At 38.0% G+C, this 24,139-nt stretch overlaps 1 protein-coding gene and 1 pseudogene across 7 annotated transcripts in view; one reads left to right on the forward strand and one right to left on the reverse strand.

Annotated features, from left to right (window-relative positions):
* Positions 1 to 24,139, forward strand: part of Nrg3 (neuregulin 3) — a 945,390-nt gene that overhangs the window by 108,951 nt on the left and 812,300 nt on the right. The gene's annotated exons all lie outside the window — the stretch shown is intronic.
* Positions 12,413 to 12,709, reverse strand: LOC150054349 (non-histone chromosomal protein HMG-14 pseudogene; annotated as a pseudogene).

Raw genomic sequence — 24,139 nt, forward strand, 5'->3', positions numbered from 1 at the left:
ATCAATAATGAAGCTTTTATTTAGGTGTAAGATAAAATTGTACCTTTTTTTTTAAAAGAAGTATTTGTGAAACCTCCAGACTCAAATATTTGTTTTCTGCTGAAACAACAGTAGACCTTGAAAAATGTTGAAATGTGAGTGAAATGGTTTGTGAATGCCATCCCCAAACCACTGAAGGAAATTCAAAAGTGCTTTCAACTGGGTGATTTGGAAGAATTGAGACATTGAAGATTCTGTTCATTCACAAGTTAGAAGTTTGCGTTTCACATAGCAGAACTATAGGAATGTTGCCTTTTGTAACTGCGAAATGTTTTATCATGATATATTTATATTCATTTTATATACTAAAATGTTTTTTTAATTTTTCAGTTCTGTGTATTGAACCTAGAGTAACCCTCATGTTAGGAAGTGTCCCACCACTGAATTCCACTCCACGCTAATTGTATAATTTATTATATTAATTAACACAAAAATTTATTGTTAGGGGAACACTTTTCCCTTAGAAGAGGCTCAGGGCAGTTTGTAAAAGTGTTAGAGTTTGTAGTGAGACTATGTAGATCTCTTATGTTTTTCTCTTTGGGAGTCATAGTACAATCTGAAAAAGAATGAGTTTTTAATTATCAAACTCATTCCTATGGGGTGATATAAAATAAATTTCATTTATTTCTTTAGCCAGTACTGGATAAGGATAAAATTGAGTAAAACTATTATACTTGGAAAGACTCGATGACAGCCTTAACAATGGAAGCTTCATCTATTTCTTAGGCCCACTTACAATGATCACTTTATATTCCCAATCCACAGAGATGCTCATGAGTTCAGCTTTGTGGGAAGCTGATCATAATAAGTGTCAACTCTAATGATCCTGATATTGTTTCAGCATTTCTGGGTTGCTGGTCCTGGTCTTATAAGCCTTCCCTTCATAGTAGTAACTTTTGCTCTAAATAATATATCTTGTTGGGCTATAATCATGTCTAACTAAGCATTAAGAGTTTCTCTACTTACAGCTTGACATTTGCCTAGCAAGATGATGGACTGAAACAAAAAGTACATATGTAGTTGTTGTAGGATGCAGGATGCAGGATGATTGATAAACGTAAGAAGTCCTAGAGCTTGGTAATTGGGTTGCCGCATCTTTTCTGGTCTGGTGGGGGCCTTGAGCTTCATCAAATAATGGGAGATGTGAGAAAATAGACAAGGGGCACACCAAAAAGACCATGTGTGGGGGAGAGAATATGGAAACATGCCAGCATCCCATTATAATAACCTGCTTGTGGTAACTAAACCAGTCCTACAGGTGGGACTCCATTCTCCAGAGGGTTAACTCCAGAGACAGACATGAATCCATTCATGAAAACCATTTTCCTATGACCAGATCACCTGCTGCAAACCTCCTGTCCTAACTGCTGCATGGGGAATCAAATTTCAACATGGATCTTGGTGGAGAGAGCCCATGTAGAAGCCATCACACTGCTTCTTAAAATAAATTTAGTATATTTCTGTTGGTGTTTTATCAACTATTTATAATTCCCTTGGGACTGGATTCAAACTGAGATCCTTAACTCTCAGCCTCTTGACTAGCTAGGAGTGCAAGCATGCGCTATCAGTATCTAGCACTTACATATTTTTGACAGAAAATAAGGGTGCTAGTGAGGTAAGCTAAATGATATACTGAGGTCATTTATGTATATCTGCATATGAGCTTCCATAGACATAGATACTTATATCTTTCAATATCTCTATAACTAGACATATAAACATATATATAGATAGATCTGCATTATTTCCTCTTTAGGCAAACTAATGTCCTTGAAGATTTGTAAGTCAGACATGCAATGATCAAGAGTTGAAGTTTGAAACATTTCTCGGCAGCAATGTGAATGGTGAGATGGCAGGCTCTTGTTTTCTTCTTACTCCATATTCCATGCATTAGGAGTGCTGGAAACATTTTTAATGTGTGTCAATTTACAAGCCAACTATTTAGCATGTCCATACTTCTGGTCTCACACTGTCAGAACTTCCTTCCCTTCATCTATATAATTCCTTCCTAATTTGTTCTCAATAAGTTTCAAAAGAGAATTGATTCACGATACCAACCTTACATATGTAGCAAACACTCCTAATAAGGTATAAAAGTTGGTACATGGGTAGCTTGTAAGATAATCTCATACTAATGAAATTCTTGACAAAATAGTGGTTTGCGTCTTATTTTTATTTAAAAATATTTGTATTATTACTAAAGAGGTGATGTACAGAGGAGATACAGTTACATAAGTCAGGTCAAGAGTACCTTTTGGAGAATCAATGTCATCCCTTCCCTCCCTCAGTTTCTTAATTTTAAATGGTATTACTGGAAAAAAATTGTTCTGATTTCTTTTAAATTTTATTCAATTTATAAATTTGTTTTGGTGTGTGTGTGTGTGTATGTGTGTGTGTGTGTGTGTGTGTGTGTGTGTGTGTGTATGTGTGTGTGTGTGTGCAAGTATCGGGACTAGGGCTTGAACTCAGGGCCTCGGCACTGTCCCTTAGCTTTTTTACTGAAGGACTGTGCTCTACCACTTAAGCTACAACTCCACTTCTAGCCTGTGGGTGGTTAATTGGAGATAAGAGTTACGTGGACTTGCTGGCTCGGCTGATTTTAAAGCAAAATCCTCAGATCATAACCTCCTTAGGGACTTAGCATTACAGGTATGAGCCACTGGTACTGGGCTTTGCTTTGATTTTTTAAAAATTTATTGTTATTATAAGGGTGATGTAAAGAGTACATTTCTTTTTGGACAATGCCACCCTCCCCCCGCATCTCTTCCAATTTTTCCCTCCTAATGCCACTCTCAAGTTGTACAGTTCATTTTGAGTGTGGTGTCTAGTGGTGCTTTTAGTTTTTTTGCAACAAACTGGCCAATGAAATATACACATTCTAAATTAGAAGTGAATAAACATCATTATGTATTCTACTGTTTTCTTTCTTTCCTTCCTTTCTTTCTTTTTCTTTCTTTCTTTCTTTCTTTCTTTCTTTCCTTCCTTCCTTCCTTCCTTCCTTCCTTCCTTCCTTCCTTCCTTCCTTCCTTCCTTCCTTCCTTCCTTCCTTCCTTTCTTTCCTTCCTTCCTTCTTTCCTTCCTTCCCTTCCTTCCTTCCTTCCTTCCTTCCTTCCTTCCTTCCTTCCTTCCTTCCTTCCTTCCTTCCTTCCTTCCTTCTCCCTCCCTCCCTCCCTCCCTCCCTCCCTCCCTCCCTTCCTTCCTTCCTTCCTTCCTTCCTTCCTTCCTTTTTTGTGGGTCATGGGGCTTGAACTCGGTCTGAATGCTGTCCCTGAGCTCTTAAGCTCAAGGCTACTTCCCTACCCTTGAGCCAAACCCCACTTCTCATTTTCTAGAGGTTAACTGGAGATAAGAATCTCAGGTCCTTTTGTGCCCAGGCTGGCTTTGAACATTGATCCTCAGATTTCAGCCTCTTAAGTAGCTAGGATTAATTACAGGCGTGGGCCATCGTGCCCGGCTCTACTTTTTTCTTTATTTCCCCTACTTTGGTGAAGAAAACAGCACTACCTTAATTAATTCCTATCATCATATAGACTAAAATCATATTTTAAACTCATTTTCTGCCATCTTTTGAGTAAAGAACCTATGATCATTATTGAGCATCTCTTTTTTTCTTAAAAGGAAAAGGATACAGGAGAAAAGCAAGGAAAAAGAGGGAAGATCAAAAAGGAAGGAAGAGAAAAAGGAATTAATGCAGGAAGGACAGAGAAAGCTAAGGGAAAGTCTATGTTAGTTCCTCAAAGGCATACTTTCAGAGTAAAGTTAATAAATATATAGCCTTGCTTTCCAACTCAAATGACTTGTTTGTGCAATGCTACTTTTCTAATTTCCAATAGAAAATTGGTTTTCCCAAATTAAGAAGCAAAAGGAAACTTTTTTTAGCCACTACAATATTAAGCTATGCCATTATTTCATATAATAATATCTGAATTCCTTCTTGTAATTTTAGGAATATGTTTAGCTATGATTAGCAACTTTGTTTGGAGCCCAGGGAAAACCTTCTGATGCAATTGAATTCTTATTACACATCCATATTTCTGAATTTTGAAAATCCATATAGGTGAACTCTCAAAGGATCTTAAAATACTTTCTATCCCAAACTTTTTTCAGTTATCTTGGATATCTTTTGTTGGGTTGTGTCCTGAAAACTGAGATATATGAGTTCAAATCAGACCCCAAATTGTGCCTGTACTTGCCAATATGTTTTTATCTTTGTGTCTGTAAAATGTTTTTACACTAGAGACCTCATTATTTGCAGGTCTGACACACACCTCAATTTGCTTTGAAAAACCAAATTGCATTGTCTTTTGAGTCTATTGATGTTTCTTATCTCTCAATATTTGTCTCATCCAACTTTAATAATCTCTACTGCCTTTCCTGATCCCACTGTCCTCCCTTCCCTCATGTGGGAACTTTACATGTGACATAAAGAATGCATGCATTTTCCTTAGTTTAAAAGAGAGAATCAGGATGAAGGATGTCACTAAATGATTTAGTCTTTGCATAGGCATGCACAAGGCCCTGGATTTTTTATAGCAAGCATCACAAAGAAATCAACTTAGGTGATGCTACTAATTTTGTTCTTTTGCATTTGGTACAATGTATAGATCTATTTTTTGTCAGTCCTAGGGCTTGAACTCAGAGCCTAGGTACTGTCCCTGAGCTTTCTCAATGCTAGCACTCTACCAATTGAGCCACAGCACCACTTTCAGCCTTTTCTATTTATGTGGTACTCAGGAATCGAACCCAGGGCTTCATGCATGCTAGGTAAGCACTGTTATCACTAGGACCTGTAGATCAGCTCTTATGTTTCCTTTATGAAATGAGACACTGATAGACCTGCCTGAAGTTAAAGTCTAAGTCCTTCAGTTGTGAAGAGAATTCAACTGAAATGTTCAGGTTTCAGCCCTTATGCAAAGTTGTGATTTGGGTTTGTCTTTAGTTTATGTTGTTGGCCTGTGCCTTTGAAGATACATTCACTTTCTGTAACCTATCTCAGAAGAGAAAAAACACCTGTTTGCGTTACCTCTGAACCTATGTAGGCTGCATGGAGAGGAACAGGTCTCATTCTCAGCAAGTACAGTGTCCTCATAATGTGACCCATGGATTTGAGCACTTAAATTACATAAAGTAACTACGGTTTATTTCAGATTTAGTGTTAAGATACTGGTGAAGTACTAAGGAAATCTAGAACACGCAATCCTGATGGGAGGATGAAGGACCTCCCAAATCACCTGATGTAACAAGACACTAATGGAAAAGATGCCATAGACCATGGAACAATATGAGTACTGGGTTTGTATAATTGTAATATTTGCTTTAAATGAATATCCCGTGTCTCAGAATATGGATCTCTATCATCCCAGGTATATGAAGGGTATCACATAGAATTTAAACCCATATTTAAAAACTATGCCCCTCAATTCCCACCCTTGAAATTATGGTCTACGGAGCCAGCATCCTTCCTTGTACATAAACTCAGAATTTCCGTGCTATTTGTCAACTATTAATTCCCCATACCCTTTTTCCTTCCTAATTAGATGCCACCGTTAGCCTCCATAACTGTCCCATGCTGAAATAGAAAGAGTGGGCATACAACATGCTAGCTTTGTCACCGAGGTTGAAAGAAAAGAGAAGGTAATTAAATTCAGAGAGATCCTAAGAAAGGATCTTCATAAATTTACTAGGGATAAAAATTAATGATGAATCTAGCTGTGTCTATTCTGACATTCTCTAAACTGACATGTGATGCAGATAACATTTAAATTGGTGTGAAGGATAAGCATGACTGTGTGTGTGTGTGTGTGTGTGTGTGTGTGTGTGTGTGTTTGTGTGTGTGTGTGTGTGTGTGTGTGTGTGTGTGTGTGTGTGTGTGTGTGTGATGGTCCTGGAGACTGAATTCAGGTTGTGGACATTATCCTTTAGATTTTTTTATTCAAGGCTTGTGCTCTGCTACTTGAGCCATAGAGCCACTTCCAGCTATTTTGTGGTTAATTGGAGACAAGAGTCACATAAGTTTCTTTTAACTGCAATAGTCAGTTCTTAGCCTCCTGAGTAGCTGGATTACAGGTGTGATTCCCAGGCACCTGGAATGGTCTGGAGGAACTCAGGTGCATCCTACGTATCAGGTGTGGAGTTCTTCTGGGTATTCTGATAATTATGGAATTCTCTACTCTCAGAAATCAGCAGTGTACTTCAACAACTAAGAAGAGATTGAGAGAATTTCATGCATATATTACTTAATAGTTTTAGTAGTTGTAAGAGTTCTTATGTAATTACTAGTGTTAATAATTATAAAATGCTGAATTTATTTGTGGGCCTTCAGTGAAAAACAAATTGTCATAAGTAGTAATTCGTGTTATTAAAAAAAATTAGGATATGTGTCCATTTCATTTGGCACCTGAAAGCTTCTGGTGACCACTGCAAAAGAAAATACCCTATGGAGCAGTTGGAGCAGAATCTAGGTTGGAGAGATCTGAGTTGCGGATTGGAAATCCAACAGCAGGATGTGTATTATTGCAATGTTTAAGAAACCTCTACCAGAGCGAAGTGATACAGAGAAATGGAATGATAAATGCCAATGATACATAGCAAATTAAATGTGTGCTTTGCTTTGAAAAGCGATTGCTTAAAGTACTGTGTATTAAAGCACAGTTGTGAGCTGTCAGTCTTCAGATGATTTTGCCTACAAAATCTTTAAAACACTCATTAGAGAAGAACAGTGAATAGAGCCTATTTGTGTGGTTAGGGTAGGGGTTTAGTATACGACTTGGAAAGGTTCATTACTATGCTATTAGGAAAGTTACATGCCTACAACACACATGAAAATGTGTTTCGGGCTTCATATTTATAATATTGCATACCACACTCAGGGTCTCATACATTCTACTGCTAAGCCATATTCTTGGTCCCTAAAATGCATTAACTTTTGTGGCTCTTGGGTACTGCTTGAGCCTCTCAGTCCTTTTTTTGTGTTGGGTATTTTTGAGAGAGGGTTTCACTTCTTTTTCTGGCCTGCTGGGGATGCAGTCCTCCTATTTATGTTTCTGGTAAGGTGTGTGCGGCTGTGATAGTTATTCTGCTCCACTTTGATTTGGGCTGGCAACCAGGGTCTCTGGTCCCCACCCCTGGTAAGAGAGAGTGGAGTCTTGTGAACTTTTATGCCCCACCTGGCCTTGAGCCAGAATTCTCCAGCATGAAATTCTGAAACACCTACAATTATGGCCTTGAAATACATGATCCCTGAAAGGACAGAAGAGATGGAGAACTGAAGGTATAAAATAACTGAATCAGAATGAACAACTCTTGTCTCCACTCTTTCTTCCTTCATTTTCATATTATTGATTATGCTGTTTCCAGGCATCCAACCATTCACCTGTGGGTCAAGTAGCAAGCTTCTTCATTGCACATGTAGGTGTCCTGGGATGAATCTTTTCATCAATGTTGATATCCTTCAGCAGGTGCTGGGATTTGTCTTGTGTCCACACAGAATTCCCAGTTTGTGTGTTGAGATCCTAACACCCCGATACCTCAGAAAGTATTTCTATTTAGAAAGGCAGGGTCTTTATAGAGGTGACTGGTCAACATGAGATCATGGATGGATCTTAATAGAGGACACACACACACACACACACACACACACATACACACACACAACACATACAAAAAGACCATGTGAAGAAACCATGAGAAGGTTGATCTGCAAGGCCTGGAATCTGTGCTTTCCATGTAATTCCCAAAGGGGCCTGACCCTGCCAACACCTAGATCTTGAGCCTCTGGTTTCTGGAATAGTCAGAAAGCAAACTTCCTTCATTTCAGCTTTCATGCCTGTGGCTTGTGTTAGGAATATGCCTTATTTAGGCTCCACGTGGTGGCTGAGGTTCAGGGGAACTACTGTCATCACTGCCTGTGTGCAGACAAGAGATGAGAAAGTATTTGCTCAACACTGGAAGTCCAAATGGCAGATGAGTTGGAAAATCAAGTTTCATAAATCCTTGCCTGCTGTTCATTTCTTGACAAAAGGCTCAATAATAGACTTTTTGTTTTTTTATTTACATATATCTTTCTTTTTAAAAATTATCTTTAAGTAGCCTGACAAATGGGGGGGATTGGTCCAACATGTTAGTATATGTGCATCTGGATTAATCTCGCTTTTAGTTATGCTGAGCCCATCTAGGTAGGCACACCTATCCGTTGGCCTATTTATTGTTACCAAAAAAGATTTTTCTCTGCAAATGTAGCTGAAAATATTTCTGAAAGAAGACTCGAAACATTCAGAAAACCCAAAAGTGATATACATTAAGATTTTAAAACCATTTGTTTAATGTAGTTCACTAAGGTGTACAGCTCAATGAATACTTGAAAATCTAGTCTCTTTATGCAATGTGATAAAATTTGACTGGCATTTGATAAAGAATATAGCTGATGTTTAAAGTCTTCTGTATGAATGATGATGACATTTCTCAAAAGAAGTACTCAGAAGCTGGCCCAGTGGTGTCTCATATCTGTAGCTACTCAGGAGGTTGAAATCTCAGGATTGCAATTCAAAACCATGCAGCTAGGGAAAGCACTTGAGATTCTTATCTCCAATTAACCATCAAAAGCTGAAAGTAGGGTTGTGGCTCAAATGGGAGAATACTAGCCTGGAATAAAGACAAGCTCAGGGATAATGCTAAGCCCTGAAATGAAGCCCCAGGACTGGTGAAAAAAACAAAACAAAACAACAAAAAAAGTACTTAGTTATATGTCAGTAGAACAAAAAGGCATCAAATGATGTATTTTGATTTCATGATCCAGACTTCCTAAGTGAATGATCCTAGTCAAGTTATTTTTCATTCTTTCCTTAATGCTTTAATATCATTTTCATCACAAACTGTAGGCCCTTCACTTGGAATTCAAATTTGAAAATAAATGCATTTACAATGAATAAATGCTTCCAGTTTTCCTGCAGACAGAGTCTGTAATACATGTAGCACACTTTGCTGATTTACTAATTTAGTTCTATAATCTTGTAAATTTAGCCTTGCTTGGTGAAAAAGACACGATCTCAATAAACAAGAAGAAACGTGTGTATGTGTGTGAGTGATGTTTAAATCAAATATATCAACTTAAGACAATGTGTGACTTTTTCTAGAGTTCAGACCTAGTGCTCAAAATGTTGGGCTATTATTTTTAATTATATTGATTGGTATGATACTAAATAGGCCTTCAGAGTGCTTGCCTAGCATGCACAAAGACCCGGGGTTCAATTCCTCAGTACCACATACATAGAAAAAAAGCCAGAAATGGTGCTGTGGTAGAATTCTAGCCTTGAGAAAACTCAAGGGCAGTGCTCAGGCCCTGAGCTCAAGCTCAGGACTGGCCAAAAAAACAAAACAAAAAACAACAACTAAATAGGTCTTCATTTTACCTTGGTATCTATCTATTATGCATTCAGTCATGTTCCCCCAACATTCTAAAATTAATTGGACTTATTGATTTCGACAACTTAATAAGAATAGCTGGCTTATTGTTATAATTTGTGGTTCCTGATTCTTAAGTAATTAATCCATCAGAAAACTGTTTTTGGTAGTATGTGGAGAAATAGTGATCTATTTATTTTCTTTCTCCATATAGATGACCAATTGTTCTTCTATCATTTTAAAAAGTCATATATTTATTTTATGGTTATTTATTTTCTATATTTAGTTGATTTGTCTGTCCCTTAAACTAGATAAACTGCTTAATTTCTGCAACATTTTTAATAAAGGCTGATATTAGGTTACCTTGGTATTTCTTTCTTCTACTTCAATGTTGCCTGGAGGGATATTGATTTATCATTTAGATGGTAAAACATTGTATTCTTTTGAAATAATAATTTCATTGAAATTGCTTCAATTTTCCATATTAGTTTGTAAGCGATTCTTTTAGGATTTTCAAGTATAAGAGCATGGTTTGTATCTCATTTATGTCCTTTATGATAGTCAATAAAATTTTATTATTTTAATCTAAAAGTCTTACCTGTGTTTATTAGATGTAGTTTTAGCCATATTGCCTTTTCTATGAAATGTGTGAATCTTTGGATCAAATTTCATAACACTTTTATAGATATAAAGCAATATAATTTAAACAGATTGATAAGATCTGACAATCTTATGGAAGTTTAATAGTTAAAATTATTTACTTACTGAATTTTTATTATTTATTTATTTATTTATTTTGCCAGTCCTGGTTTCTGAACTAAGGGCCTGAGCACTGTCCTTGTCTTTCCTCAATACTAGTGCTCTACCACTTGAGCCACACCCCCACTTCTGGCTTTTCTATGTTTGTTGGCACTCTACCAGTAGGCCAAACTCCTGACCCCACTTATTGAATTTTTAAAACCTCCTTCCTTCCTTCCTTCCTTCCTTCCTTCCTTCCTTCCTTCCTTCCTTCCTTCCTTTCTGTCTTTCTTTCTTTACTTTGCCAGTCCTGGGCTTGAACTCAGAGGCTGAGCACTGTCCTTGGACTTTCTCAAAGCTACAGCTCCGCTACTTGAGCCTCAGTACCACTTCTGGCTTTTTTCTATGTATGTGGTAACAAGGAATGGAAACCCAGTAGTCATGCATGCTTAGACAAACACTCTACCACTAGGCCAAACTTTTGGCCCCATTACTGAATTTTTAATGTGGATAGTCTGTATAAAATTATTGCCTATTACCGTGTTAAAGGCCAATGGATAGTGATGTTTAGATCCTTACTTTGGTTGAGTTGTAGGCCCTGGATCACTGGATTACAAAACAAATACTAAGCTAATTTTCCCTTATTCTTATCCTTTCAACTATTTGTGTTTATTATATGCTGATTATAGATATATCCCAAACTCATAATTTTCTTCTGTCAAGGTACTGATTGGTCTCCAATTTCTAGACTCTGTCGGTATATGCAATTGTGTGATGTGTTTGTACAGGAGATTGTATAGTGTGTAAGATTTCAACCCATTTCCATGCATTATATATGCCTGTAATTTCCTTCCAATACAATGAAAAGTGAGATATAAAAGTTATTATACCAGAGTCCTTAGGACATTAAAAGTGCTGATAATATAATTTTCAAGTGAAGTAAAGATAGTTGAACACTCAAATAAGGTGTAGGTTTTTGACAGGAAAAAGAAAATGGGACTCCTGTGCTTCTCCAGTAATAGGTAAATAAAGCTATTCCAAAAATTGTGTTCCATGAAAGTCACTCACTATGAATAAAAATAAGTATGCTAAATAAAAATGTGTAAAAGAGGCCCCCTTTTTTATCATAATTGCAATTTTATTGGTCACATCAAAGATCAGTACACAGACATTTCATTTTGTACACAATTCTTAGTACACATACCCAAAGTTGAAAGCCATGAAGTGTTTTAAAAAGCATTCCAGTGACATTTGAGCTTCAAACCTGGAAGTGAATTTTCCTTAAGAGCAAACCAAGTACTCATATTCCAAATAGTGACCCCCATTTAGGTAAGTCATGTCACAATGTCACAGCATGTACGCCACATGCCCATGTTCTCCACCATTCACAGCACAGCGACAATTATGAAAAAGGGACTACCAGGAGCAGAGGTGTGACAGAGTATAGCATCCTTGTAGAAAGAATCATGGAGTGGTTTTCTTGAGGAAAACAGTTCTACCAAAACAGCATGGGACTGGGATTTCAATTATCCCACAAATTGGCATTTATTATGCTTTGTATTGCAGGCTAGAAAACTAACTCTCTTCCCCCCCCCCCACACTCCCCCCATACACCTATGGAACATCATGTTAAGCTGGCAGTGAAGACAGCAAAGGATTTCCCTGGTTGTACCAAAACTTAAAAAACCAGCAAATGATTCCACTTCTTTAAAAAAAAGTAAGAAAAAGGTTTACACTTGAAAAAAATGCAATGAGGTGTATTCCTTCCTTTTAAAAATGTTTCAGGAGCTACTAAAAAGACTTACACTTACAAAACAGTTGATAAAAATATTCCTCATGGTATCCTTAATATGTGGCTATTAAATCCAAAGAGTACAAGAGTGAGGACTCAATATTTGCATACCCAATGCTATGGACATGGTAATGGAAATATAAACATAACTATATAGACATAAAAACCTATGACTCTATAGTCAATGTTTTATTTCATAAACTAATATGTTTCTATGACATACAAACCCTTAGCCTAATTTGGATTAAGTTCTTAAAACTAAGTCCCAGTGATTGTATAGAGAGATTCCCTTCTTGAACACTTGTTTGCTAAACTTGTCAATTGAAATATGATGTAAAAATCAATGTTAATAAATTCTTTAATAAAAAATTTAAATAGTTAAAAAATATTCCTCTGGATTTAGGAGACAGTAGACAGGTACCACCAGTAAGTTGGGTTGCATGGTTAGTGAGACTTGGCTTCCTTCTCTTCTGCTTCATCAGAGTTCACTCTCTTCCTTCTTAGTCTCTACATTTTCTGCAGGGAAATCTCCTTCAGTTTGCTGCCTGGTCACCTCAGCCTGCTTGCCCTTTGCAATCCCTTTCCTTTTTGTTTGAACTTTTCTGTCCTAAGCCTTATCCTTCCTGGCAAACTTTTTATGGCTTGGGTTCCACTTTGGCTGGAGCAGGCTTCGCTGGCCTCCCTCGTCTTGGGCTCATTCTTCACCTTCACTGCCCCTTGTGCTGAGCTGATCATCCTCTGGTGAATGCCCCCCTTTGGATGAAAAATCATGTATACCACTTTGAGTTAATGCCTGGTTAATTAGAAAGAATAAGTGTAACCAAGGGAGGAGGCATGGAGTTCAGTACAAAGTGACCTGGGACAGTGGCAGCCTGTGTATTTGCCTCTCGTACACATCTGCAGTCAGTGGAACTCCTCTAATCTTTGCTCTTGGTTTATCTCTGAGAGTGCCTTTAATTGGATCTCACATGAGAATCAGTACCAGTGAGAAACATAATTCTGTAAGAGAGAGAGAGAGCTGTATCAGCTTCTTTGAGCTAGGTGCCAGTGGCTCGCTCTTGTAATTCAAGCTACTTAGGAGGTTGAGAGGTGAGGATCAATAGTTTATCTCCAATGAAACAGAGAGAGAGAGAAAGAGAGAGAGAGAGAGAGAGAGAGAGAGAGAGAGAGAGAGAGAGAGAGAGAGAGAGAGAGAGAGAGCGAGAGAGAGGGAGAATAACAGAAGTAAAACTGTGGCTGAAGTGGTAGAACACTAGACTTGAATAAAAGCTAAGGGAGAGGTGCCCTGCTGTAGAGTTCAAGCCTCAGTACGGGAACAATGAGGAGAAAAAAAGAGTCTTTGAAAATAGTAACAGTGCTCACTGGCTGTGGGCATTTTAGTAAGTCTGAAATGGACGATGTTAATGCAATCTTTTACCCAGTGTGCAACTGGAGGCCAGGGCTGGCTTCACTTCCTGTTGCAGAACAGCGAGTGGCCTGTGTGCCCAACTCTTTTGTGTCAAACCACAAGATGGAGGCTTGCCATCTGCATTTCTCCTACTCATTTCAAGTATGAATTTGATTTTAAAATTTAACTGCCATCTCCTTAGATGTGCAACCACTGACAGTTAATTAGGTAGATCTACCACATATGCATTTTCTTTAAAAGCACATGACTATTTAGCCTTTATCCACCAATGATTCTTGGATAAAAGGCAGTAATAAAATAATATGCATTTAATTACATGAGTACAAGACTAATGTAGAAATTTCTGAAATGTAAAATGAGATGTATAATTACTTTGAAAACAACAAAAAAGAAAAATCAAAATGACAAGCCCGTACAAGCAACAGTTCTTGATTACCTGGGGTTAGTAATTTTTATCGTCTGCCACTGAAAAGAGACTGGTTCTACCTCCTACCACCAACAACTCCTTTTTCTCCTCTTCCTCCTCCTCTTCCTCTTCCTCCTCCTTAGCTTTTCTGCTCAGGGCGGGTGCTCTATCATTTGAGCCGCAGCTCTACTTCCAGTTTTTGTTTTGTTTTGTTTTTGTGATTGACTAGAAATTAGAGTCTGAAACACTTTGGTGCCTTGGCAGAATAGATAGGATTATAGATGTAGGTCACTGGTACTTTGGTTTTTATCTTTTTTGTTTGTTTGTTTTAGAAGAGGTTCAACATTTTACCTAGTGCATGTTTCTGCCATGTTACCAGACATGGAGCCACAAAAAGCAATTGGACCCTCTTCAGGTGTCTTCCTTAGGAGCATCTTGTGTCTTCATCAGGTGTGTGTAACTTTCCATGCCTCTGCTCCATTGTCTACCTCTGAAAGCATTCCTTTCACAGTGAAGGGACTGCAGTCAGGGCTGGACCTTGCTGCATCTGAGGACCCATCTGAAAGTTATGATTGTGTACAAGGAAAAAGATTTCCCAGTCACCACCCTCCTTAACTGTCAAGAAGTATGATAAGAAAATGCGGGATTTGAATGGTTAAGCCATTTATGCAATGTCATAAACAGATACAGTGTAAGTTTGAGGGGATGTTCAGACCTTGGAGCTCAATTCTCAATTTATGTCCTCTCTCTCTCTCTCTCTCTCTCTCTCTCTCTCTCTCTCTCTCTCTCTCTCTCTCTCTCTCTCTCTCTTCCTCCCTCCCTCCCTCCCTCCCTCCCTCCCTTCCCCCCTCTCTCCCTCTCTCCCTCTCTCCCTCTCTCTCTTTCTCTCTCATTAACTGAAGATGGACCTTTCTGCCCTGGTTGTTATGGTCAATGATCCTCCAGGTCTCAGTTTGCTGGGTAGTGTTTAGAGGCATGAGCCATCATTGCCTGATTTAATTGTACTTGGGGGAATTGATTGTGGGACTTGAACTCAGTGCCTGGACACTCTCCCTGAGCTTTTCTGCTCAAAGCCAGTGCTCTCCTACTTTGAGCCACAGCTCCACTTCCAGTTTCCGGGTGGTTCATTGGAGATAAGTGTCTCATGGACTTCCCTGGATGCACTGGCTTTGAACAAAGATCCTCAGATCGCTGCCTACTGTGTAGCTAGGATTACATATGTGAGTCACCAGCACCCAGCCTTAAAATTTTTTTGAAAAAATTTTTTGTCAGACACGGGACTTGAACTCTGGGCCTGGGCAATGTCCCTGAGCTCTTCAGCTCAAGGATGATACAACTATCACCAAAGAAAGAGTGAGAAGGAAAGACATCATTGAGCATGAGAAAATGACACCAGCTTTTCAGGAACCTGAGAAAGGGTGTATGTTTGGATAATGAAAAGAACACTAATTCCAGGGGCATTAGCTTTCTGCTCATTGGTCCATATACCCACATAGCACGCCTCTCAAGTTGATGGCCCACCAACAAAGGGAGGAACTGAAGCCAAACCAGTCAGATGAGTTGCTCAAGCTCAGGCTTCGGTGATGCCACACACTTTAACCTCTCTCTCCCCTCAGTAGTTACTGAGTTTTCCTAAGCCAGGCATTGTTCAAGTATTTCTCAGATATTACCTCACTTAACCTTTACCTAAATCCTGTGATTCACAAAGAACCAAGTGCCAACAGAGGGCCAGAGTACAAATCAAGAAGATTTAGATTAGAATTGCATGATTTGTATAAGCCAAGTTTGGGGTGAGGCTTGGCATTCGGATTAGCTGGTTTCCCTGAATGTGTCAATAGCTGCTAAATTGTAGGACACTTTTACCCAGATTAAAAGGCAGATTATGGCCATTTGAATGAAAGGCCCAGAAGTATGAGATCTGAGATTATGAAGACCTTAGAAATAGGGAATTGAAAGGAAAAGGAGTGAGATTAGGCATATATTCCTAGAAAGTCAAAGGACTAGGCTGGCTAGCAAAGAATCATGTAGAAGATAAGAGAAGGCTAAGTTTGAGTTCAGTCCTGATGAAGAAACATGGAATCTGCTGTAAGAATTCTTTCTGAGTGGCTCAAGTTTGTATGTGACTAATAAACACCAGAGCAGAAAATTTCCCTTTTATAGGGTACATTCAAATAGTCATGTATTTGTAGACACTCACCTCTAAGTGGGTGCAATAGCTGCAGATAGCACTGCCTTTAATCACGAGAAATATCATGTAAAGGCCCTCACTTGAGTGCTCTTAAAAATATGCTAACTCAGCCTGGTGGTATAGTGCTTGCCTTGCATGCACAAAGGCTGGGGTTTGATTTCTCTGTTACCATATACATAGAAAAAGCCGGAAGTGGTGTTGTGGCTCAAATGGTAGAGCTCTAGCCTTGAAAAAGCCCAAGGACAGTGCTCAGGCCCTGAGTCCAAGTCCCAGGACTGACAAAATAATAATAATAATAATAATAATAATAATAACAATAATATGCTAATTCATTAATGTTTTACCAGTTGAGTTTGTCATCAGGTTTTGAAATCAAAGTTGTAGAACATGTCAGAATGTGTGTGTGTGTGTGTGTGTGTGTGTGTGTGTGTCTGGGTGTCCATGTGTATGTGTGTGTCAGTACTGGGTTTGAAATCAAGGATTTACACTCGGTTTTTTTTTTTTTTTAATCAAAGTTTGATCTATCACTTGAACTACATTTCTGTTTTTGCCTTTTTGCTGCTAAATTAGAGATAAGAAGTCTCATGGACTTTTCTGCCTGGCTGTCTTGAATCATGATCTCAGATCTTAGCCTCATGAGTCACCAGCTCCCAGCACTAAGAAGAGTTTTTTGCTGTTGTTGTTGTTTTTGGTTTCCTCCAAATCAGATTTTCATGATCCTTAACTAGTTAAGAACTATGGCCTTCAGAGTGGTATTCAAAATCAAGCCCCAGAGAAGTTAATTGGGTTCCTTCATTCCCACAAACCACGCATAAAATCCAGAACTGGACCTACAGTGCTAGCTCTATCCTTCTGATTGGAGTCCACTTGGTCAACCTTATCTAGAATGGTTACGCTTCCTGTCTTGTTTTTTTTTCCCAATCCTGAGCTTAAGCTCAGGGTCTGAGCACTGTCCTTGGGCTTTCTCAAGGCTAGAGCTCTACCACTTGAGCCTTAGCACCACTTCTGGCTTTTTTCTATGTATGTGGTACCAAGGAATTGAACCTGGGTCTTCGTGTATGCTAGGCAAGCACTCTACCACTAGGCCAAACTCCCGGCCCGGCTTCCTGTCTTTTGAAGATTCCTCAAGATAGGAGAAATGTCATTTCCCATCAGAACACAGCTGTCAGTGTATTACGATATGACTGAATCAGCTTTAATTGTTTTCAATGTTTTAAAGCATGGAGCTCTCCAATTCTGCTAGCTCTAATGGATAGGCTGAAGAAAGCTTCTCTGATGCTGTTGGAAAAGCCTGACACAACTCCTAGAGAAAATTCATTGGCATCTTTGTGATCATCTCCAGATGTGTGACGTTCGGAGAAGGTTGTGGGCCTTTACTGGAGAGGTCAGGGTGGTTCCTTCCATGTGGTATTGGCTTCCTACAGTGAAGATTAGAAGCTTCATATTGAATAGGCCTCAGATTGGCACACTGCCATTTGATCCTTGGTGCCAGGTATTTCCAATCGATTTTGGAGTACATCAAGCAGAACAATAGCCTGACAAGCTCTTACAGCATGAGAAACAAGGCTGGCTGGAAGAGAGGTCAGAGAATTCTTTTGATATTTATTTAGATCTACTTTTCCACATACTCTTAAAATTTTGGCTTTAGAATTAAAGAGAAGAGCCAAGTGCCAGTGGCTCATGCTTGTAATCCTTGCTACTTGAGAGACTGAGATCTGAGGATTGTGGTTCAAAGCCAGTCTGATCACTAAAATCCATGAGACTCTAATCTCCAATTAACCACCAGAAAATCAGAAGTGGTGCTATGGTTAAAAGTGGTAGAGCTCTGGCCTTGAGCTGAAGATCTCAGGGATAACTCAGGCCGAGAGTTGAAGCCCCATGAACGATTTAAAAACAAAAAAGAAAGAAAAAAAGGAATTTAAGAGGGCATTTTGAAAGCCAGAATGGTAGCCTAAATACTGAAGGCAAAAATGGAGTTGTCCCCAGAGCAGAGTAACTTCTGTAGTCCTAGCTCCTTTTAAAGTAGTGACCTGGAGAGTCATAGTTTAAAGCCAGTTTGTGTCCAAAGTGAGACTTCATCACAGCTAATAAAAATCTTGGTTTGGGGACATACGTCTTTTATGCTATCTGTATAGGAAGAATGCATGGAGAATTGTAGTCCCAGTTGGCTCAAACCAAAACAGGGAATCCCTGTTTCCAAATAAGGGAAAAGTAGCTCATGCCATAGCTAAAACCAATAATAAAACAACAATAAAGTGAAAATAGAATATAAAGAAATACATAAGTAGTTGGATTTTTATCACTCATGCCAAGATATAAGTTATTTTTTGTTCTGGAAAAGCAAGTATTGTGATTTCGTATTGGCTAATTGTGATTTTCAACAATTAATGGAAGTTAATTAGTGGATGTCCTGTTTAGCAGGAGCTGCTTTTATAGTTAAAACAAATCTGTTAAAGGGCTAGCAGAACGTCTATTATTATGCACCCTAATACTCACAGTCCAATTGAAATGTATCTTAAGCCAGTGGTAACTTTGTTCAGGAATAATATGGCATCTTTAACTCCCTGCTGCTTCTCTGATGAATCCAGGCAACAAGATGGTAATTTAATATTCTTTATTAGGCCTCACATTGTTTGGTTTATTTTGTTCCTATGCATCTGGGTGCAGTGTGTTTATACATGTGTTTTTATATATGTTTGATTGCCTTGATTAAACATGGCCTTTGTGACTTGAAGGTCTAATGTGGCTCAACCTCTGTGTTTTCTTAGATGTGAATTTATAATGGACTCTTATTTGTGCTTTCTCTAAATCACTGAAGTGTTTTAAATCATTAAATAATTTTCTGCACAGTATAAATAAACTTCTAAAAGGGCATTGGTCATCTATCCATCAGATAAGTTTATTGGGACCTTATTATATGCTGTATCATAGGCTGCTTTCCAATATGCATGAATGAGAGAAACAATAGGTTACCCATTTGTCCAGGCATCGCCTTGTAATTCGTTTGGGGATACTGTAGGCCAACACTGAGGCAAAAGTAGCGAAATTAAAGTGTTCCTAAAGTGAGGAGGGTGGAGCAATATATTTTGCCAAAAGGCACTGTAAAATATCAATGGAGGAAAATCTTAAACAGATCATTTTAGTCCACTATTGGAAGAGTCCCCCAAATACAGCCCGTACTCTGTGAATCACAACCTTTACAACACATGACTGTTGTGCTTTCAGTACTTCTGGGGTTTGACAATCTTTATTTTTCTCTTTGTCCATCCAAAGAAACAGCATTAATTTCTATTCAAATTTTTGATAATGCTATCAGCCAAAGCAAGAAAGATATTGCCTGTGTCATGCTACATTTCTATACTTTTGCTGTTTCTTCTTCATTATTGGCATAATTTGCCATATTTATATATTTCTTTATACATGTTTATGTATAGAAAGACACTATTAGTTGACCTGAGCTTTTGGGAAGGAAAATCAGGAGTTGACTCATCAGATTTAATCTTAGTTCTTCATTACCAAATATGACAACTATCAACCATTGGGCTCTTAAAGCACTGGGGATTTACTAACACAAATTGAGGCATGTTTCTAACTGCGTAAGCAAAAATGAGTTTCAAAATCTTGGTTCCTCAACCAAAATTTCATTTCTATGTTGAGATGGAATGTAGACTAAAATACCAAAAATGTGAACTAAAGGTAAAATAGTGACATTAATTCCATCTTTTTCATCATCTTTTTCTTCATATTGCTGCCAGAAGTTTAATGTAAGATGTGTGGTTCTTATTGTAGCTCTAATGGATAATGCTTATGGAATTGTAGCCCCAAAGCACGGGCGAAAGGATTCTTCATGGTCTCACTGGATCCATGAATGAACACTGGGCTGAGACAAGTACTGGTTTATTACCAGTTTGGGCTTTGACTTTTCATCTTATTTTTTTTTTTGTACTTCTTTCTCCCTGGAACAATGTGGCAAATAATTCAGTGTACACGATTGCAAACCCCTTCTCACATTAAATGAAGGCATTCATAAATCTTGAAGGGGATAAGATTTAATTTTTTTCTGAATCCAATAGTTTTAATTTTCTTTATTTCTTACTCACAGATTTTTATGCAAAGAGATTTCAATTCATATTGGTTTATGTGTACATAACATCTTGATCAGTGTCACTCCTTGCCTCATTCTGCCTCATCTCTCTCAACCCGATCCATTTCTCCACTTGCACATAAGAATATCCATGGAATATTATGATTACATTTCTCCATCTTCCTCTTTCCATTTGTCTACACCTCTCCTCTGACCTCATCCACTCCTATTGTCATGTCCCTGTGTCCCCTCAAAGCCCATCAGATCAAGCAGACTTTCTCCTTCCAATTCTTAATTTATTGAAGACAGGTTAAATTTGTAATTACTGTAATTGGGAGCTGCCTTGAGCAGCCTGAGGCTGCATCTTTCACTCTGCTCAGGGCTAAGTGAAGCAATTGAACTTGTTATGACTTAGAAGGATCTGACAAAGAGGTTGTACAAGGATATGTCTGGCAATCTCTGAAAAGAAAAACTTAGAGATGTTTGAAAGTGAGCCATTTTTACTTCTTGTAGCTGTTACCAAGTCATTGCTAAGGACTATACATTCAAGAAGAAATAACTCCTTATTCCTCCAATTAGTATCTTAAAAGGTATTTCTGAGCTTTATTCATCCATAGGCTAGCTTGTAAACCTAAAGAATGTTTATTGATATGAGATGTAATAGCACTTGGTACTTCATACATAGAAGAATCTATTACCATCTGAATTTTTTACCCATAAATATGGATTTGAATATAGTATTATTATTTTCTTGGCAGTATTAGGGATTAAACTTGGAGTGTTGCACACATGTTAAGGAAGCACTATACCAGTGTGCCACCTTCCCAGACCCTCTGCTTTCCTCATTTAGGTTAGTATTCCTTTAACATAAGTGACTTGGTTTGTATCGTATACTTACTGCAGTAAGTTTTCCCCTTGTTTTGATCACAAGCTCTGCTCCATCTTAGACAGTCCCCACTTTGTTTTCTGGTGTGCACATGTGTCTAGTGGACAGAAGCCACCACATGTGTCAACAGAAGAAGAGCAAGCATATTTAAGAGGGAGAAGGTCATTTAGCCATATGTTTTTATTTCTTCTGTTTTGGTCTTAGAGTGTTCTACAGGTCTTCTTTCCTCCCCTCTTCTTCCTTCCCCTCCCCTCCTCCTCCCTTCCTTCCTCTCTCCTTCCCCCCTTCCTTCTCTTATACCCTCCCTCTCCTGCTCTTCCTTTCTTACTTTTCCTTCTCACTTGTTTATTATTTTGCAGTGCCAAATTTGTAGCTTACAGTGATAATACCAATAATTAGCATCTACTATTTTATCAACATATTTATCAATTACAATTCCTCAGTTTTAACTTTCTACCTTGGCCTGTACTTAACTGCTATATTTATTTTTTTTTTTTTGCCAATCCTGGGCTTGAGCTCAGGGCCTGAGCACTGTCCTTGGACTTTCTCAAGGCTAGAGCTCTACCGCTTGAGCTGCAGCACCACTTCTGGCTTTTTTCTATGTATGTGGTACCGAGGAATTGAACCTGGGTCTTCGTGCATGCTAGGCAAGCACTCAACCACTAGGCCAAACTCCCAACCCTTTAACTATTTTATTTTATACAAGAACTTTCATGTTGGTGTCTCCCTCCTCTCCTGGGGGGCAATTTTTGTTTTATAGGGGAAAACCCTTGTTCTCCCAGAGCAAAAACGATGATAACTCTATTTTAGGAAGATGTATGATATAAATAGAAACCATCTAATCAGTATCCAGTATCTTGTTTCTGAGCAAGAGTAAAGCTTATGACTGAGAACTTGCAAGTTCTGTAAAGGGTACTACCATTATTTTCACCATTCATTCGTTTATGGCTCCAATGCTGTTTGTCTTGAACAAAATTGGTATAATCCAAATGGATTGTTATATAGCACTTTCTTTTGACTCTTTTGTTTCAAAATACTATTTCTCTAGTCTGGGTACCAGTCATTTATTATTTCATAGAATTATTTCTATTTTTTCACTGGGCAGTAAAATAAGGTGTTTTCCCAAGTATATGTACAAACAATAAACTTGCTTTTATGTGTTTTTCTTGGGGCTATTTGATGGTACAATCCTGGAAATTTTAGTAAATTACAAAGCCATATTCTAGTGTTACAAGGGTATATGGATTTCAGATTTTTTTTAATGGATTAGAAACACTTTAGAAAATGAGGCAAAGTACATACAGCAAAGGGTATTTTGCTGCAGATTAAATATTTATTAAGGTTCTCATACTCAAATTATGGGTCTTTAATTTCTCTGGCCTTTGGTACTACACAAAGTCCTATTTGAGCTAGACATTGCAGGAATCAGCTGTTTATATGGACTGGTTAAGCCGCTCTGGTGTTCACAGTATTTCTTCTCCAGGGAAATAATTTTTAACTATGTTTGAAAGCATGAATTTAATGACTATTAACTTTTCTTTAAAAATTTAGAAACCATGTTTCTGTCAAATGAGATAATTTTCTTCCTGTGCACTAAAGAATAAGACGAGAAAGCATTAGCTCGATCATATTTAAATGATGCCTGAATGTTGGCACTCTCTTGCTCATTTCTTTTTAGTGGTTTTCAATTCCAGATGTGAAATGAATTCCATAAGCTACCATCAAGTCTTTCCCTGGGGGTTTAAACTTGAACTCATGTCAATGGCATGATACTTCTACTTGCTGGGAATGGGGAGGAATCTCAGTCTGCCTTTGATGGGGGACTTTGGGAAGAGTTTTGTCTGAGCATCTGGGTCCATCCACAGTAGGGTTGAACTGAAGAAATTCCTAGAAGAGAAACATGGAGAAAAGGAAGAGAAGTGGGGTAGGGCAGAAACTAATTCCATGACAGTTTACCCAGGCCTGGTGGAGAACTCTTTTGTGTATAAGGGGATAAGATAGAATGCAAATAGCCAAGAGGGAGGTTGGTAAACAATCAAATCTGAATGTAACTTGAACTTTTTTTCTTGGCATAGGGGTAAGTACTAATTATCATATGTAAAAATCAGAGAACCTCTTCCTACTTTGCAAGAATTCATTTTGAGAGCTTGCTGCACGAGAATGTGCAAGAGTGGAGTTTCAAGACAGCTGCATTCAATAATGTTGTAAACAAAAGAGAAACCAGATTAGGCATCTGGGCTCCAGATTAAATAAGTAAAGAACTGAGAAATATACCATGAACATAGTTATGTAGAATTAGGTCACAAATGAGCAAATCTTATTGTAGTCAGCATGGTTTGGGGGTTACAAAAGAAGTCATCCAAACAAGTGGAACTATGTTTGAAATCCTGTCATTACCACTGGGCTGTTGACAATTTCATAGATTTTTCTGAGCAAACTTCCCTTTCATTCTAAAAATTGATATGAACATGTGAGCTTCCCAGTATAGCTAGGGCTGAATTTAGTTATAGATAAAATATTTGACATGTAGTAAGTTATATCATTACTAAATGGCTGTGGCTATGTTAGTGTTTATGGTTATCCTACAGTGTTATAGTTGGGTGATGAAACAGTATCAGAACAAACTAAGAAAGATAAAACTAGAAAACAGTAGTTCTGGTTTATAGTCACCCTGTTGATTGCTAAAAATGCTTGCTATTCGTCACTCTATTCCATTCCAAGATGGCAAACCAATGTTTTGTTTTGATCTCTGTCTATTTTGCTCTATTATTAGTTAGAGCCCCATAGGTGGCCAATTTTAGAGGATCCACTATATATAATTAATAGAACATTTTTTAATTAAAGAAAAAAATTAGATCAGAATATGTAGTACATGAGTTGGGAGGTAGGTAAAGACTTTTTTTCTTTCCTGATGGACTTTGTTGAGAGTTTTCTCTTTTGTGGATTACTATTTTCTTATACTCGGGCTTCCCAGGAATGCTGCGTGAAGTTGGTACCTTCACCTAAGACTCCATGAAATGATTAATTAATATTCACATCTATGAGCTAATTAGACTTTGGAGACATTTTTGGCTCTTTTAATAGCTATTGAATCATGTGAAGGTTTTTTTTTTTTTTACAATTTTGAGATATATGATACTTAATTGGCCTTTGAGAATTAAATAATTGTCTAAATAATAATAGATTGTCCTCTGTGTTG

This window comes from Megascapheus bottae, chromosome 15 (genome assembly GCF_031878675.1).
Source record: "Megascapheus bottae isolate mThoBot1 chromosome 15, mThoBot2.hap1, whole genome shotgun sequence".
In the NCBI taxonomy this organism is placed as follows: domain Eukaryota; kingdom Metazoa; phylum Chordata; class Mammalia; order Rodentia; family Geomyidae; genus Megascapheus; species Megascapheus bottae.